Source organism: Uranotaenia lowii, chromosome 1 (assembly GCF_029784155.1).
Source record: "Uranotaenia lowii strain MFRU-FL chromosome 1, ASM2978415v1, whole genome shotgun sequence".
Classification (NCBI taxonomy): Eukaryota; Metazoa; Arthropoda; class Insecta; order Diptera; family Culicidae; genus Uranotaenia; species Uranotaenia lowii.
In genome coordinates, this window is record NC_073691.1 from 155,142,749 (window position 1) to 155,159,623 (window position 16,875).

At 36.1% G+C, this 16,875-nt stretch overlaps 1 protein-coding gene across 4 annotated transcripts in view; it reads right to left on the reverse strand.

Moving 5' to 3' along the window:
* LOC129740620 (leucine zipper putative tumor suppressor 1) overlaps positions 1 to 16,875 on the reverse strand; it is a 175,664-nt gene that overhangs the window by 24,954 nt on the left and 133,835 nt on the right. For all 4 annotated transcript variants that reach the window (XM_055732335.1, XM_055732332.1, XM_055732333.1 and 1 more), the window contains one exon: positions 4,910 to 4,963. The gene's annotated coding sequence lies outside the window, so the exon portion shown is untranslated. The remainder of the gene's footprint in view (positions 1 to 4,909; positions 4,964 to 16,875) is intronic.

Sequence of the window (16,875 nt, forward strand, 5' to 3'; positions counted from 1 at the left end):
CACTCTTTCACGTAAATTTCTTGGTTGACAGTCCCAGAAGCTATGAAGCTCGTTTTTTGCCTCGATGCACGGTTGTAGACGATACACCCAGCTTATTTGCGGCATCTCGGAGAGAGAGGTTAGGGTTTCGCTCGAAACTACCGGCAACTCTCTTTGTCGTCTCAGCGGCTTCCGGTTTTCGATTTTCCCCCGATCTAGACTTCCTGGCTGTCGACAAACGTTCCCCAAACACTTTAATTACATTTGTAACGGTTGATTTGGCAACTTTTAGCGATTTTGCCAGCTTTGCGGGCTAGTAGCTCGGATTTTCGCGATGCGCGAGCAAAATTTTGATACGCTGCTCTTCTTCCTTGGACGGCATTTTGACAACTGAAGAGTGAATTCCAAAATCAAAATAGGAGCAACATTCTACACACACCCACCTTCAAAATGAAGGGTGTTCAGGTTTTTTAAATGCAAAATTGAAAGAAATACGTCAAGTTGATATTGACCAAATTTTGACCGTATCACCCTTTGAGCAGCTAACTAGTTCGTTAAGACCCCCTTAACAGAGAGTAATCTCACTGGGGGCCTTAGAAAAATCAATTTCCTCATCCAAAATTATCAATCCTGCCTCTAATCGCCACAATACACCTTTTCTTTATATTCCCTCTCTGCTAGCCACCGCCACTCACCACACCACAAAACTGCCCACTACTAGACCGCCCACCACATGCCGCAACTGCAGAACCGCTAATTTAATGAAATAGTGTTGAAAACAAAGTGTGAATTCTAAAGATTGTAAATAATGTTAGTTTTGAAAAGATAATGAACAATGATCAACAACATGATCAATAAATGTGAGGAGGTTTTATGTCTGCGGGAGAATAGTGCTGCAAGAGAGACCAACTCCCGGGGGCTTTTCCCTGCTCAATTAAAAAAAAATTGAAAGTTGCAAAAGTGATTTATATGTACGGTGTAAGAGACTTCAGTCACAAAGAGGGCACAAAAGTACTCTAAACGGGATTTACCTAGTCACAAAAAGTGCATTGGTGTGCTTTTCTCCTGGCTTGCTGGCTTTCTGATTGGGCGGGTGCACCTGCAGGTATGCTACAAAATCATATCACCACTTTGAATTTTAGTTTCAACTAGAAAAACATCTAGGCGTGGCCTCGTGTTTGATTGTCACCACGAAGGTCGAGGTTTGATCCCGAAACCGGGCAAGTTTTTTCCACTAAGTCATTTGAATACTTGAGTGATGCGATATATGTAGGAAGTGAAAGAAAGAAGCAACCGAGCAACAAATTGAACAAATATGGACAAACCGCAATTTGTCTAGTTTGGAATCCAACGCCAGGCATCTTGTTCTGAACATAGTTAATAATCAAGAAAATGTTATATAAACTTGCGTCTAGGGTGAAATTGGAGATAGAGAGAGAATTTTTAGCTCATTTTACAACTTTTTTTGGAAGCTGAATTAAAGGCCGATGGAAGCTGTATAGCAGGTCATTTAGACTTGTTTTGGAACTTGAAAGTATCAATAAGAACTTAAATTTTCAGCTGCAAAGGACGTACTTCAGTTCAATGATGGGGCTGAGTAAGCCATTTCGTACCTGTTTTATGGGACCTTTGGTTGCTTGGGTTAGTATGGGTAAACTCGAGGTTTCTTGGAATTCAGGATGGATGTTCCAGTGGATAGCGTTAATTCGCGGACTCTACGGGATATGGGTTGAAGATAACCAAGAAATCTATAAAACCCTTTTTCACTAGGTACTGAATATTTTTAACTACGCTGAGTGTTGTTACACAGAGCACTTTCTTGAATTCAGATCACCAGATGTTCAGATCACCAGATGTCGATTGGTCATTTCATTACGGAGAGCAGAGGACGTCAACGCGCAGCTTTATGTAAAGTACAGATCCCAATGGTTGATAAAGTCGTTGATAAAGTCGCGAATGCCATAAAGATGGTAAACCGACTATAATCGAAACAAAAAAAAAAAAAAATAAAAAGGTGTTCAATATCAAACCTACCTGGTTTCAGTAGAGTAAGACCTCGGTCCCTTGTAGGTCGTAACGCATTGGGAGTTGGGACGTACTAAACAGTTGTAAATTGCCTTGCTTCGCCTTCACCATAACATCACTTTCCATTTTCTTATTTATTTCTTGAAGTTCAAATAACTTTGGTGAATTGATTTTTCCACAATTACTATTCAATGTTTTTTTTTGTGTTGATTGTTGTTTTATTTTAATTTTTCCGTATTTCAAGTTATCCATTATTATATTTCAACTAAAAAGAGCTACCCTAAAGTCGAACTCCTTCTGAGGGAAAAAACGAATGCCTCAGACGCTATTTGTTCTACTGCCTAGCGGCCACTCGATGATTGAGTTCGCTTTTCGATAGCTTTTGCTATTTTTTGAAAATAATTTGAACGGTAGGTACATAAACATTTGTTTACAACTTGCATTTAAAATTTAATCGTGATGTTCTCCGTTTTTCATCATTTTCGAGTCACGAAAACAAAAACAACACGCGTTTCGTTCTCAGATTGTTCGACAAAGGCCAGACACATTCACCGAATATTTTAGGAGGTTAAAATTTTGAAACTAATAAGCCCTATAACAGCAAACCAGTCAAGATGGCTGATCCCTTTCGAAAAGCGATTATTTCCAAGCGTCAGTGGAGATTTCGAGAGATTAGCCACTAGTCGAATTTGATTTTATTGCAGATAGGTAAGTCACCTTAAGCTTTTCGGTCTGCTGCCTATTTTTACGAGATTTAAGTTTATTGTTTGTGAATGGAAAAGGTAAAGTTCATCCATTCATCGACTCATGACTTCTTAAGAGCTGAACCCTGTGCGAGGCAAAATAAACGTGTCGTTCGGCAGTTCTCGCAGGTAAGAAGCTAAGTAGCCTGCGGCATTTTTATTTTTTTTTTCGGAGTGCACAATCTTGAGGTGCAACGGATGCGATGCTTTGACTTCTTTTTGACTGTTCTGATGGTTCGTTGCTTTGTGAGGAAGGCAAAATTATGCATATTAAAACTTCCCGGAGAGTTACGTTCTTTTGCGAGCCCAAATCCTTTAATTTAATTATAGTGTTTGGAGGGCAGAACCAATACGTTGATTATAGCGGTGGGAATTTTGCAAAAATGAAACGGTTCCTCATGGAAGACTTGATTGATGAAATTAACCTTACTGCATACAACGTGGATGTTTTTCTCTCATAACTTTTTGTGATTGTTTAGCTGCCTTCGTCAGGAGCGTTTTTTTTTTCTAAATCTAGTAGTAGCTCACTAAGCATGTCTCGCCGGAAGAAAAAAAAAATTCCACATAATGCCTACATCAGCACATTTTTGACCCGTGGAAAACTAGGAGTAGGCGTTGTCTGGATGGCAACGCACGTGTTTTTTTTCGGGTGTTTGAAATTTTTTTCTTAATTGTTTGTTTTTGATAGAAAATGTTAGATTAATTTTTCGAAATTGTGTTCCATCGTACGAGTGACCGGATGTTTACTGAAACAGTGATCACCGAAAGTGTTAGGAACGGAGTTTGTAGGTTGATTGCTAGTGCAACAAGTGGTGTGAATAGTGTTTCTCTGGTGCAATTGTAGTCAGGTTCGTGGATATCGTCTAATCTTCAAAATCAACATTTGAAATGAGCATTGAAATCAGATTCTCATTTTGATAACTTCTGCTTGTTTTGATTATTAGTTGCACTATGTGTATAAACCGATGCAAGATGTGTCTAGTCACCCCATGCTATGTTATGCTATAATGTTTTAAAAACAAATATTCACCTATTCGACCTATTCGGCCGAAAACTAATGCCGTTTTCGTTTTTCTCCACAAGCGCGGGGCAAAACTTTTTCTGAATAAACAAACAGAATCGTTACCCGGGACGATGCAAATATATGGTTGCTATACTCATCCTTATGCTTACCCCCAACACTGACAACTTTTACGGGGTGCAACCGCCTGCTTGAGGTTCAAATCTCGGGCAAAACTAGTGGACTTCTGAATTAATAAACGAACATAATAACAGTAGTTAGGGCAAAACTCGTGGGTAACTAGGTTGCCACTGCCAATAAACGAAAACACTATAAGCTCAACTATTCGGCGAGCTGAATATTCGGCTTAGTGGCTTTTATACCATAGATAAATTGGAACAAAAATATTAAAAATGCTACCTGATCGATTTTTTTATAAGACTACTTTCTTAGCTCTCTCGCTTACGATCACTTGTTGAAAAGATTTTTCACGATCGCCATAGAAGAAGAAAAAAATAACACATTTCACTCCCGAAGCTGGCAATATTTGGAGGCATCTTGTAGGTAGTGAGCGAAAAGTCGTTCAAGGTAGAAAACCTTCAATAATTTCCAAACTTTGATTGTAAGTCTCCTGCGAGCCTGAGCTGCAAGTCCGTTGGAACTGAAAGTGAAATTTCATTCAGTTGACAGTTGCTGTAAATAATAATTGTTACATGCTCAATGCACTTCGGTTGGCTGGCCTTGAACTGGCGTGGCTGTTTGTTTGGTTTGCTTGGTTGGGAATTGAACCGGCAATCGGAACGACACGCAGAAGAAAAATCCAGCCGGTCCCAAGCAAAGTGGTCCCAAGTTTTGTGAACGAACGAACACGTGTGTGACGGACAATTACACGGGGTGCCCTGGGTAGCAGTAGATCAATGCCCGTGGGGACCAGAGCCTGACTGTGTAATTGTGGAAAACCACTGGGTGACATAAATAAACCATGAGAGCGAATTAAGTCAAGAGCTTGGTCTACCTCAGCATGGCATGGTTGTGAGTTGAGTCAGCCAGCTGCAAAGTGGTGCCATTGCGGTGGACCACTTGAAGTCTAAGTTTAAGGTGTCTATGTATCGAACTTGGATTTCAGGTGAACGTTTAGTGCCGATAATTGTTGATTACTCACCTCTGGGTGCTGGCTTTGGTACCCTAGTTCTATGAACTGATTATATCAAGGCATCTGTGAAAAAAGAAGAAAAAAACTCTATAAAACATGTAGCAAAAAAAGGAAAATTCAATATGTTTACCAACATTTGTAAAAAATAAGGCTTTAGGTTCAAATCAGATCGGTGTAGGATAAAGAAATGCAAAATCATACCGGTGGTATATGCCAATTTCCTCAAAAGGGAAGTTTGCAGCTGTAAAATGCTAAATGATAAGTTATTTTATTTCAAGAGAATGGCATTATAAGTCGTTTCAAAATTCATATCATGCTTATTGTCATTTAAACAAAGATTTTCTTAACGAATTCCATGAATACCCATGAATACCAATCGTTGCTGATGTCAAATCGTTTAGTTCTCATAGACAGCTCAGTAAGACAAACCTTCACTTGAATCCAATACAAAATGATTACAAAAAATCTTTCCACCGACACTTTTTTCTTACAGTCAATCTGACGCTCTCACTCGAAATTTTCTTGACAATATTAGTGATTCCTGATACACTAATGTGTTTTCAAAAACGACCCTTTAAAAACATACTTTTATCAAACTTCATAGAATATTTATAAGGAGATATTCAAAATATTAAAATTTTGTTAATGGATCCCCTCTTTGTTCTTTTAAGTTTTTAACTTGTTATGTAGGTTTTGAAAACTGAATAAGATCATTTTTGGGAAACGCATCAGTGCAATTCAAATCTTTGCCTCATAATGATTTGGACTTTTTTGTGCGATCAGGTTTCGAAAGACCTTATTACATCATTCATCTTCAATTTCTTTAAGTGATTTGCTTCTGGAAGATTCTGGAAACCAAAAATGAAACGAAAATTCGCAATATATTTCGAGACTTGGTTTCTTTACAAACTGTCAGTAAACAAAACATGCATAGATTAAATAGACTATAATATTTAAATAACTTGGTATTCCTTTCACTGTATCATTTGACTTAAATAGGTTAATGTATGATTGAGATTTAATTGAAAACAAAAAAAGAGCAAAAACTTGTCTGAAGAAGTATTTGAACAGTGTTGTGATTGGAACAATACCAACATACAATGAACATATAATAAGAAAATTTCAACACAGAATCATTCAACAATATGTTGTTGACTACCCTAAATTTGTGATTTTTTAAAATCAGAATTATGTAAATATTTCTGTGAAATACATTCGACATTCCACAAATGATTTTCCGTTTCGAAATTAATACCTTTCACTGTCTTAATAGTTTAAATATTTTTTTTTGTGTTTCGGTTATTATAAATCGACTATAATAGTCGTTTTAACATCTTTATGTCATTCGCGACTTATATCAACGATGCAGTTGGTGGACAGTCATTGAAAAACTTATCCGGTACAACTGTGATCGATGTTTACTCTTGGGCTCGAATTCACGGACATCGGCTCAGGAAGCAACTGACTTGCCAACTAAGCTATATCACAAGCCCCGTTGAAATAATTTAAAACTACAAAGATACTTAGCTTTAGCCATTCTACAGGGACTCGAGTTTTCAGGACAGGTGATTTTTAGGACATTCGGAATTTTGTTTCACCTAGCATAGTTGTCCACAGCATTCCGGAAACAATGAAATGTATCCTGGTTTAGAGCTTGAGAAACATCTGAAGGAATCATCTGTGTGATTTTATTTCCTCACAATTTTCCATTTTCCAATTTTTTACTTTTTACGCTTAAATTTGAAATTTTTACGGGTGGAAAAAACATTCTTTAAGAAACCCCCCCGTTTCCGGAATTATCCCTTTCGCTATTATATGTTTTCACAGTATCCATGCATTTGAAATTACTTTCATTTCCGGAACCGTTCGCAATTATTTTTGCATTAAACATGCAAATGAAAGAAAAAATTTCCGGAACTCCGATTCCTGAAGAGTTAACAACGTAACTTAACACCAAAGTTCATCTTTTCTCGGTAGTATTGACTGGCGCAACTAGAACTATCTTTTCCCGATTATTCGAAACACTGTTTTTCGTTAAATAATTTTCATTTTCACTTGAAAAACATGATTTTTACGAAACATGTAATCAGTACAGAAAAAAACACGTGCGATCGAACCGAATCCACGCCTACTCCTCCACACGACTGGCATATAGATTAAGTCCCAAAAGAAAATCCACATGATCAAAATAAAAAATCAATGTCTGGTTTTAATCAATGGTAAAATTCATTTGATAACCTAGATTGGTCTTATTTATTACAAACTAGCTGATTTTACGCGCCTTGCTCGGGTTCACATAAAATATAGATCATAATGTGTCGTTTGACTTTTCGAAATTTTGGAAGCTTTGTAATTTGGCGCTTGTTTGACCATGTAAGCACATGCAAGCAATGATCACACTGACATGACACTTAGAACAGAAATTCAACCATTTTCTGTCTAATTTATTTAGTCAGATTTTGTAGGTCCGCAATACCGACGGCAGGGGGCGAACCTGAAAAATGAGACATAAAATGCCCTGTAGGAAAAATGTACTTGTTTAGCCCGATTTTATCGTAGAAATTGCCTGTTTTTTTAAAGTTGGGTGGCATTTCCTAACTGGGATAGCATTTCTTCAAATCGATCGATGCGCACTCTGGAATCGACATTGCATACTGTTGAAAAAATCATCCAGAAAACGAAATCGAGTGTCCAGTCAGTATGGTCAGTGCTTGAACCTTCGTAGAACTTAAACAGACGTTGGGCCACAGAGAACAGACATCGGGCCCCGAACAAAAATTTGTTGAAATCGTGTGTGAGAATATCCACCTAAGTTTCAAACCAAATCCGTAAGTGGACTAACATCCATAAGATGTCGCTACCAGTACACATATTTTTCCATTTTTTCGACACGCTTAGAAATTAATACGCATAGCTTATCTCAAATGGACCATTGCAATGTATGAGAGTAACACAACTTTTTGTGTGATAAATTTTAAGAACATCTTGATTTAAAAAAAAAAATGCAAATCATATTTCAATTATACTTTAATCGCTGTCATATGTCCCAGCATATGCCCCATATTGTTCAATCAATATTGGCGCTGAATTGAAAGTTGAATTCCAAGTTTTAAAGTATGTCTGTCATTAAATAGTTTTCTATAACAGAGAATGTGAACATAAATGTAATAATTGTTAATTATGGGTCGGTATTCCGGTTGATGGTATCTTGTAACTCATGTTTATAAATAACTTAAATCATTTCTACTGATTACTAACCCTGAGTTACAAGTCCTCATATATCGATCTCAGGTAACATCAACCAGAATATCGAGTCATAGTTTACAATTATAACATTTATGTTCACATTTTCTGTTCTAGAAAACTGGTTACTGATAGTAAAATCCCAACACATACTTTAACACTTGGAATTCAACTTTCAATTCAGCGCCAAAATTGTTTGAACAATATGGGGCATCTGACAGCGTTCAATTGTTATTGAAATATGATTTGCATTTTTTTTTAAATCATGATGTTTTAAAATTTATTACACCGAAATTTGTGTTACTGTCATACATTGCACTGGCCTTCTTTGAGATAAGCGATGAGTATTAATTTCTAAGCGTGTCGAAAAAATGAAAACAAAAATAGGTGTACCGGTAGCGACATCTTATGTATGTTAGTCCACTTACGCATTTGGTTTGAAACTTAGGTTGGTATTCAAACACACGTGTTGAGCTCCAGCTCGAACTCTGTTCTCTGTGGTTGGGCCTTCAAGTATGAATTATCATCATCAAATAGTTCAAACTGTTATAAACCATCAAAAATGGTTCATGACTTCTACTGAAAGAATAGTGAATCAGTTAATTTTGGTTTAGTAAAGTCTGTTTCACATAGAATCTGGTCGCATCTTTTCATTTACTGCAGCGCCCCTAGTTGTCACATCGCGAATCTATTGACATGTTTTGATCCGGATGGTTTGTTTACTTAGTGGTGAAAATTTCATCAAGATTGAAGCAGTCAGTCAAAAGTTATCGACGATGGAACGCGAAAGGCGAGAGAAACCGTAGAGAAACCGACGTGGTCTGGGGTAAAGATCGCAAAATTCCTGAAATATCCTAAATCGACTTTAAATTCGGTGCTGCAACGTTACCGAGAGACCCTTACGGTGGATCGAGCAAAATAAACCAGGCGTAAAAGTGGAACGTATGACCGGAAGCTGCGAGCAAAGGTAATTCGATCAGTTCACAATAATCCTGGAATCTCCTTACGTGATTTGGCGAAAAAGTTCAAGACGAACCACAGTACAGCTCGACGAATTTGTTTGCGAGAAGGCTTGCGGTCGTATCATACAAGCAAACACCCCAACAGGACGCTGAAACAAAACCTGGTTGCCTAAACCAGGGCAAGGAATTTGTACGAGAAAGTGTTGACCAAGTACAACGGATGCATTTTGATGGACGACGAAACTTACGTCAAAATGGATTTTAAACAAATAGGGTATGTGAGCCTTAACTTGGCATGCTCCTTATCTTGGCATGCCAAAATGCATTTTGGTAATTTATATGTCAAACATATGCCTAAAAATATAAAATAAATCAAACATAAAAGAAAATCGCATTTGTCTACATTCTGCATAGCATTTGTCAGCAATTGAATATAAATAACTGCGTAATAATTTTTTTTCACATGACGAACTTGAAGTAAAATAACGATTTTCGGAAAAAATCTGAAATGAACCTACCTTGCTAGTGCATCTGCCACTTTCGGATCGATTTTAAAAACACACTTCCCTATGAAAAAATCACTGAAAAATACCGTTGGTTACAGCAAAACGTGGCAAAAAATATAAAATTTTAGCCTACTCCAAACAACGTAAATATTTGATCTAAAATTGAAGAAAATATAAACATTTTTTTCGCCTAATCTTGGCATGAAATTCCACTAATTGAACTTTGTATGTATGTGTGAGAACGAAATCAGAAAGCAGACGGTAGCCGGCAGCCGGCAGCCGAATCGTCGGCCGTTAGTGCACAGTGGTCTGGAAATTTAAAACCGGTCGAAAGTAAAAAGAATGATTGAAATAACTTAAAAATACCATTAATGTATTTCGGACTATAATCAATTTATTTATCTCTCAAGCGTATTTGGCATCTTAGTTGGAATTATAATACTAAAAGTTTAGCTGCCTTTTTTTTGGTAAATTTCTAGAACTTTTCCTCTCAACTTCTGAGCACGAAATCAACAGGATTCGGATCCGAAACGATATCTTGGATCTCAACGTTGAAGTAACTTTATCCATACCAAAAAAAAAATTACAATTGGAAATAAGGTTCAACGTATTTTTATTTCATTTTATTTGTGCTGGAGATGAACATTTGCTGTATATGTGTCGCTTTGAAAGGAATGGTTACAAAGTTCAAATTATGACATTCTAAATATTATGTTTATTGAAAAAAGTAATGGTATTACAATGTTGAAAAATTATGTTATTTAGAGCTAAATTTTATTGTTTTCAATTTCATGTGAAATCAAAAATTATATTTTGACCAAGTTTGTTTTATATTATGGATCACTGTGCATCAGCAGAGGTGACGCATTTGTTTTCCGTAGGAAAGGAATATGCGAAGGAAGCGCTGCTGAGTTTGGATGATGATTTTGCATGAGTGCGAGTGAGATGCAGCTTGAATTTCACCCAGCTTGTAAATTTGTTGTTCGCTTCCATTGGCTATAGTCCCCAAACAAACGAGTGAGATGCAATCTATTTCAATCAGGCTGGCTGGAGTGAGCGATAGTTTGTCTTGTTTTGCTATCCGGGTGTACGCAAACGATTGCTAGAAAATTCCTAAGGGCGACATTTTAAATATGTAGGTATGATTCAAAGAATCGTTCGCTTACTTGAGTTTTAGCTTTAGCTTGCTTCTTTCGTCGGTCATAATGGTTTTTAAAATGTCTTTCCTCCTTTTATGGGAGTGGAATAAAAAGAATATGAACATTCACTATCGTATGTTAACTTCAATGGAAAAAGATCTATCATGATTATATTTTAAAAAATTGAACAAACGATTTGTTTGCACGGTTAATAAACATATTTATGTTAACCAATGCAATATTTTGGAACCTATTTGTTCTAGATTGTCATTCTGATAAAAGAAATTTTAAACACACCAACAACTGAAACGAACAAGTGAAACTTTTTACGTTAGTTTATAATTCTGCACGGAAATATCAATTCTAAAAATTGGTTGACATTTCGTACTTTCGACTTTTTGAAAACAACACAGAACATTGTTGTGCTTCCTTCCAGGATATTATCAACGAATTCGTGGGGGCTGTTGTTGTATTAGTGAGGCAAATTTCTTCTAGAGGCGGCCAATTTAAGGAACTCATAAAGGGCCACAATTCGGAACGGGGGCCACAATAAGGAGCATTTCAATCAATAGTTTGATCAGGTTTATCTCAAATTATCCACCGCTTTAAAGCAAGGACATATTTTTACTACATTTCAGGCTAGTAAGCAATCATATTTGTCGAAGGACTTTTGAAGGTACATATAACAGGGAGACTACAATCATGGGAAATATAGTCAACCATGCCTTAGGGGCCAAGTTCGGGTACATTTACCCTACCCGGTAACAAATTTTACCTTGCGAAGCGTAAAGGGAATGTTGCGAGTAGATTCAAGTTTGTTTTCGCAGATAAATTTGCTCGTTAGTTGATGATTTGGCAAGGGATTTTCATCACTGGGGAAACAATGAATGGAGATGTTTACAAAGAAGAATGTCTCCAGAAGAGGGTTTTGCCATTCATTCGGTCCCACAAAGGTCCGGTGAAGTTCTGGCTGGACCTGGCAAACTGCCACTACAGCCGGGATGTCGTTAAGTGGTATAAGGAGAACAAGATCGATTTTGTTGAAAAAAGTATCAATCCGCCAAACTTTCCGGATTCTCGTCCCATCGAGAAATATTGGGCAACAGTTAAGGGCAAACTGAAGAAATGTGGCTGAACCATGAAAAAACCCGCTCAAATGGAAAAGTGGTGGAACAAGATGGCGAATGAGGTTACCAGCAGTACTGTGCAGAAAATGATGGGTGGTATCACAAGATAAGTTCGAAAATTCATCCGAAAAGCTGACAAATGATTTTTAATGTATTTTTTTTCCTTAAAGTGCAATAAAAACCCTATAAAATGACATTTTTACTTTTGTTGTACGTTATTTCTTTGCGGAGAAATGATCTATTTTATCCGACCAGATTCTATGTGAAACAGACTTTAGGAATAGAAAAAAAAAATGTACTCGCTAACTTTCAGCTACTCAGTTCAGATTTACGGTTACTCAGTTGTCGCCAAAACCGCACCTACTCAGATTTGACTAAACGACCTTTACTCAGAACTGACTAAATGCCCTTTTCGCGACAACTGAGTCGCGGTTACTCAGAATGCGCGAATGATTTTGAAGTGGTTTTTCACCTGTTTTTCGTGGTAGAATCATTAAAACAAGTAAGATTATCAAGAGAAATGATGTATTTGAATTATTTGAATGATTAACAAGTCAAAATATTGTTCATAAACTTTAATTTATAAAAAAAACAATGTTGTGTATTTGAATCCTTACACATTTTGATCATAGTCGGAATTTCTTAACATACGCCTATACGAAGTTTGCCATAACGGATTGAACTGTGAACCAGGACCTCGCAGCCACCAGCAGGTTAAAACTTCCATCCATTCCTAGACTCTTCCGCCCATCTTTTTGAAACGTTCCCACGGATGATTTCCAATGCACCTGGATGGGACAGCCGGAAGGTTTTCTAGTTGATTTTCATCAATATTCCCTGTAACTGGATGAAATATACTTGGTTATTCTTAAATCTATTATATAAAATTCTCTTGTAACGGTGTTTGTAGTACTACTCCTCCGAAATTACCCAAACGATACAAGTGAAATTATTTTTAGAATATTCTGTGGGCATGCGAATCGGTTTATATTGAATAAAATTAACAAAAAGTGGCATCAATTGTCCGTTATAATTAAATTTGTAGTTTTTTGAATCAAATTAAAGTCATGGCCTTCAATTATTTTCAAGATTTTCTTTCCATTGGGCGCCGGGCGGGCGGTTTGTTTTTCATCTCCATGGTTGAGGCGTCGCCAGCAAACGTCGAGAAAGGATAGTAACGAAGGCATAGCATACTGATTATTTGAAATATTTGGGCGCGCATTTCTAAACCCAGCATAATTTCAATGCATGTGGTGGCGATATGAAGCCTAGATGTGTTTTTATCTACTCGATTCCTACATCATTTGTACAGCACATGGTTTTGCATGACGTCCAGATTGATATTTTGCCGATCAAATCAAAACCATAAAATATGTAAACATTATTATGTATACATTATTTCTTCATCTATAAATGGTTGAGCCCAAATAAAAAATCGGACTAAAAAAACTCAACTTTTTTGTCAAATCATTCACCGAAAAACTGTTAACAGGTTCTTTGTTTGTTTACACAGAATTCAAGTACGTACTTATCATAAACGTGTGTTTTTGTTTACTATATTTTGGCTACAAAGACGAGACTTTAGATCCGCTTTTTTGTGATAGATATTCCAGAAACATTATTTTTTTATAGCAGAAGCAGAATTTTTTTGATAAGTTTTTATTATGACCTGAAAGTGCCGAAAATAACATTAACTCCTGTCATTTCACACGGTGAAGCAAGTGGCAATGCGCCTTTAAGCCATTAAACATATACCTTTTAAGAATTTTTTTTCCAAAAAGGTCCGAAAGGGTATCCCGAGTGTTGAATCTGAAGCGGATATTCAAAATTTTTAAATGTCTTTGTAAATGAAGGTCATAAAGTAAAACAGTATTCAGTGAAATTGAAGTACCAAGCATTATTTCATTCTGGAGAAAAACTGCAGATATATCAATGAAAGTCGATAAAAAAGACAAACAGGAACAAGTATTCAATTCATTTTGAAGTCTTTACACTGACGCATCTGAAAAAGAATAAAGTGTTTCCACTTGCATCAATAAATGGGACAAATGTACCTACACAGCAAATTTTTTTTTGCTGGAAACCAGCAAAATTTTGCTGGTTTTTGTCCCGCTGACTTTCCAGCAAAATTTCCAGCAATTTCAATTGCTGGAAAAAAACAGCAAACGTTAATGCTGGTTTCCAGCAATTCAAATTGCTGGAAAATCAGCAATCCAGATTGCTGGAAACCAGCTATTTCTTTCAACACAACCGGCAGTATTTAGTATGAAATTTATATTTCAATTCAAAATTAAAGTTTAATATTGGCTGTGCATATAATAAGCAATAAAAACAATTATTTTCTCCCATTTTCAATAAGGGATTAATTTATTTTCCAAAAAAAACTTTATTTCACAACTTTCTAACACCGGCACTTTCTGGCGTGGCCGCTTTGTGCCAAAATGTTGATCATCCGCCACCTGTAAAAATAGTTTTGATTAGTATCTTCTATGTAATATCTACCTGCATCTCTGTGCTACCTGTACAATAAAAACTTACCCTTGACTTGAGGCCTGGTTGCTCGAATATAGAGGAAAATAAAATAATTAAGTATTAGTTTAACCTTAATTCGTAAAATAGAATCTCACCTTACTTCAGCGTACGAAACAAAAACAAGCTCCAAATTGACAACTCGATTGCTGATTTTCCAGCAAACTGGATCAATTGCTGGAAAGTCCAGCAATTTGAAAACCGATAGCTGATTTTTCAGCAAAAATGACCAGCACATAACCGAATGCTGAAAAATCCAGCAATTCGAAAACCGATTGCTGGTTTCCAGCAAAAATTTGGATTGCTGAACGTTTCCAGCAATTTTTTTTGCTGGAAATCGAGGCAAAATTTTACAGTGTATACTAAGATATTTCTTTTTGAAGGAATATGAAAGTTGAACTGTGATGATAGCCGAAAGACACTTTAATGTTTTCAAAGATTTCGAGGTATATTTACATGAAAACTTCCAGAGAAAACGAGTGAACTCATGAAACCATCGTAGCCTTAACAGGTTACCTCTTTTTGGTCTTTTTAATTTTTAAAAACCTGCATTTCAATCAAATTTTATTGAATCTTGAAAATATCACATAATCTTAAATAAAATAGCAGATCACCTCCAACACTGTTCAGGAAATTTTAAAATCAGAACACCCCAATGCTTCAGTAAGAATCTTTAAAAAAAATGGTTTAAATTGGCAGATATGTCCATTGGGATAAAAATCCAAATAAAAATGCTGTAATTCGGTTAAAGTAAAAAATCTAAACACATTTTTCCCCCATTCAAAACTGATCGTTTTCTTGATTGATTGAGTAAATGTTTAAAGAATTTTTTTTGCTTGAACAAATTATAAACGGCGAATTTTTTTTTGGATATAGTTTTGATGAACATATGGATATTAATTTCCACTGCTGCTTGAAAATGAAGTAAAGAATCATCTCTAATGTTTTTTTTATTTCTGCAGTATTAAAAAATATACCATCCAAAGTTACTCGGGAGCTGAAAGTGCTGCGATAGGTAGAATATTAGGCAAATACTCCAAAAATGGTCCCGATATTCAAAATTCTTTTTCCATAAAGTATCATATGCAATACATTTCAATTATTGAGAAACTTTTGATTTCGATTTCAACCTTAAGGTGAACTCGAGCAAAGCGGAGTAAATCAACTAAATGGTATTCAATAAATGAAACATAGATATTATCAACATATAGTTATTAATGGAGCAAGTTACAAAAAGTGAATTTTTTTAGCATGAGTCTTGCCAAGTTTGATGGTTACGTTGAGTGCTGAAAAAATCAAATTTGCAACGGAAAGCTGATACCTGATACCATATTCAAAGCATACGAATCAAAGAAAAGTAAATGAAAAGTATTCATGTAAGATGCACGTATGATTGACTGAAGGTAATGTTTTGATAATTTATGTAAAGACCCGTAGAATTGAGTTAAAACTCTTAGGTTTGATTCCGATAGAATTAAGCGGGACAATTCGAGTAAACGGAAAAGAAGGATATGTAAAAAAAACTAGGACATGTTCACGAAAGCGAGACGATTAACAATCAAGATTTGATGCTTTTTTAAAGTCAAACAGCGAAGAAAAAAATGAAAAAAGGACGCCAAGTTTAACATGGTAGAACGAAGTTTACCGGGTCTGCTAGTTACTTATAAAAAGGGTAAATTGCCATATAGTTTTTCTAATTTTCTGTTGGCGAACATAAACAGAGTCGGATGACTTGAGCAAACTGATGAACTTTACTCAGTTGTCGCCTCCATACAATCGAATTCGCTGAGTGCCAACTTTCGTGTCGTCTGAGTAGTCGTCACTCGGGAAAACTGAGTCGTTTTAGATCAAGCGTCGGCTGTGTCATACAAAAGGCGATGTCTGAGTAAGTGGAGCCGGGCTCCGAGTATTTCAAAATAAGCGAATAATAAAATATTTCTAGAGTTTGTTTTGATTACGTCGTATGAACCAATATAATCAAAATTGAGTTTTTGGCTGCAAACGATTCATAAACATGTATTCTATTGTAGGTAAAACATTGGTTTCATTTGATCAATGAATAAATTTTACAAAATGATTTGAATTTAGGACGTATGATGACTTTCTCAATTTCGAGTGAATTTGGTTTTTGCGACGTTTTGCACTGCACATGGATTAGCGTGCAAAACAAAGGTCGCAGAATAAAACTTTGGCGTGATGGTTTTTGTGACCTTATGCATTTTCCTAAACAATGCTTGGTTCAAAGTGTTTAACATTCAGAAATTCAAAAGAAATCGATAGTGGGAGTGGTTTCAGCTATCTCAATAGAAGAGATGTCTTGAAGTTGTGTCTAGGTAAGTTCGATAAACTTTTCCTAAAATTGAGAAACATATTAACTTCATATTTATTTACTACAGAGACAGCCAAAATAACTAAAAGCTTCAAATAATGCACCCCTTGGATGGTCTTCGGAGTCAAATGTCTAGTGTA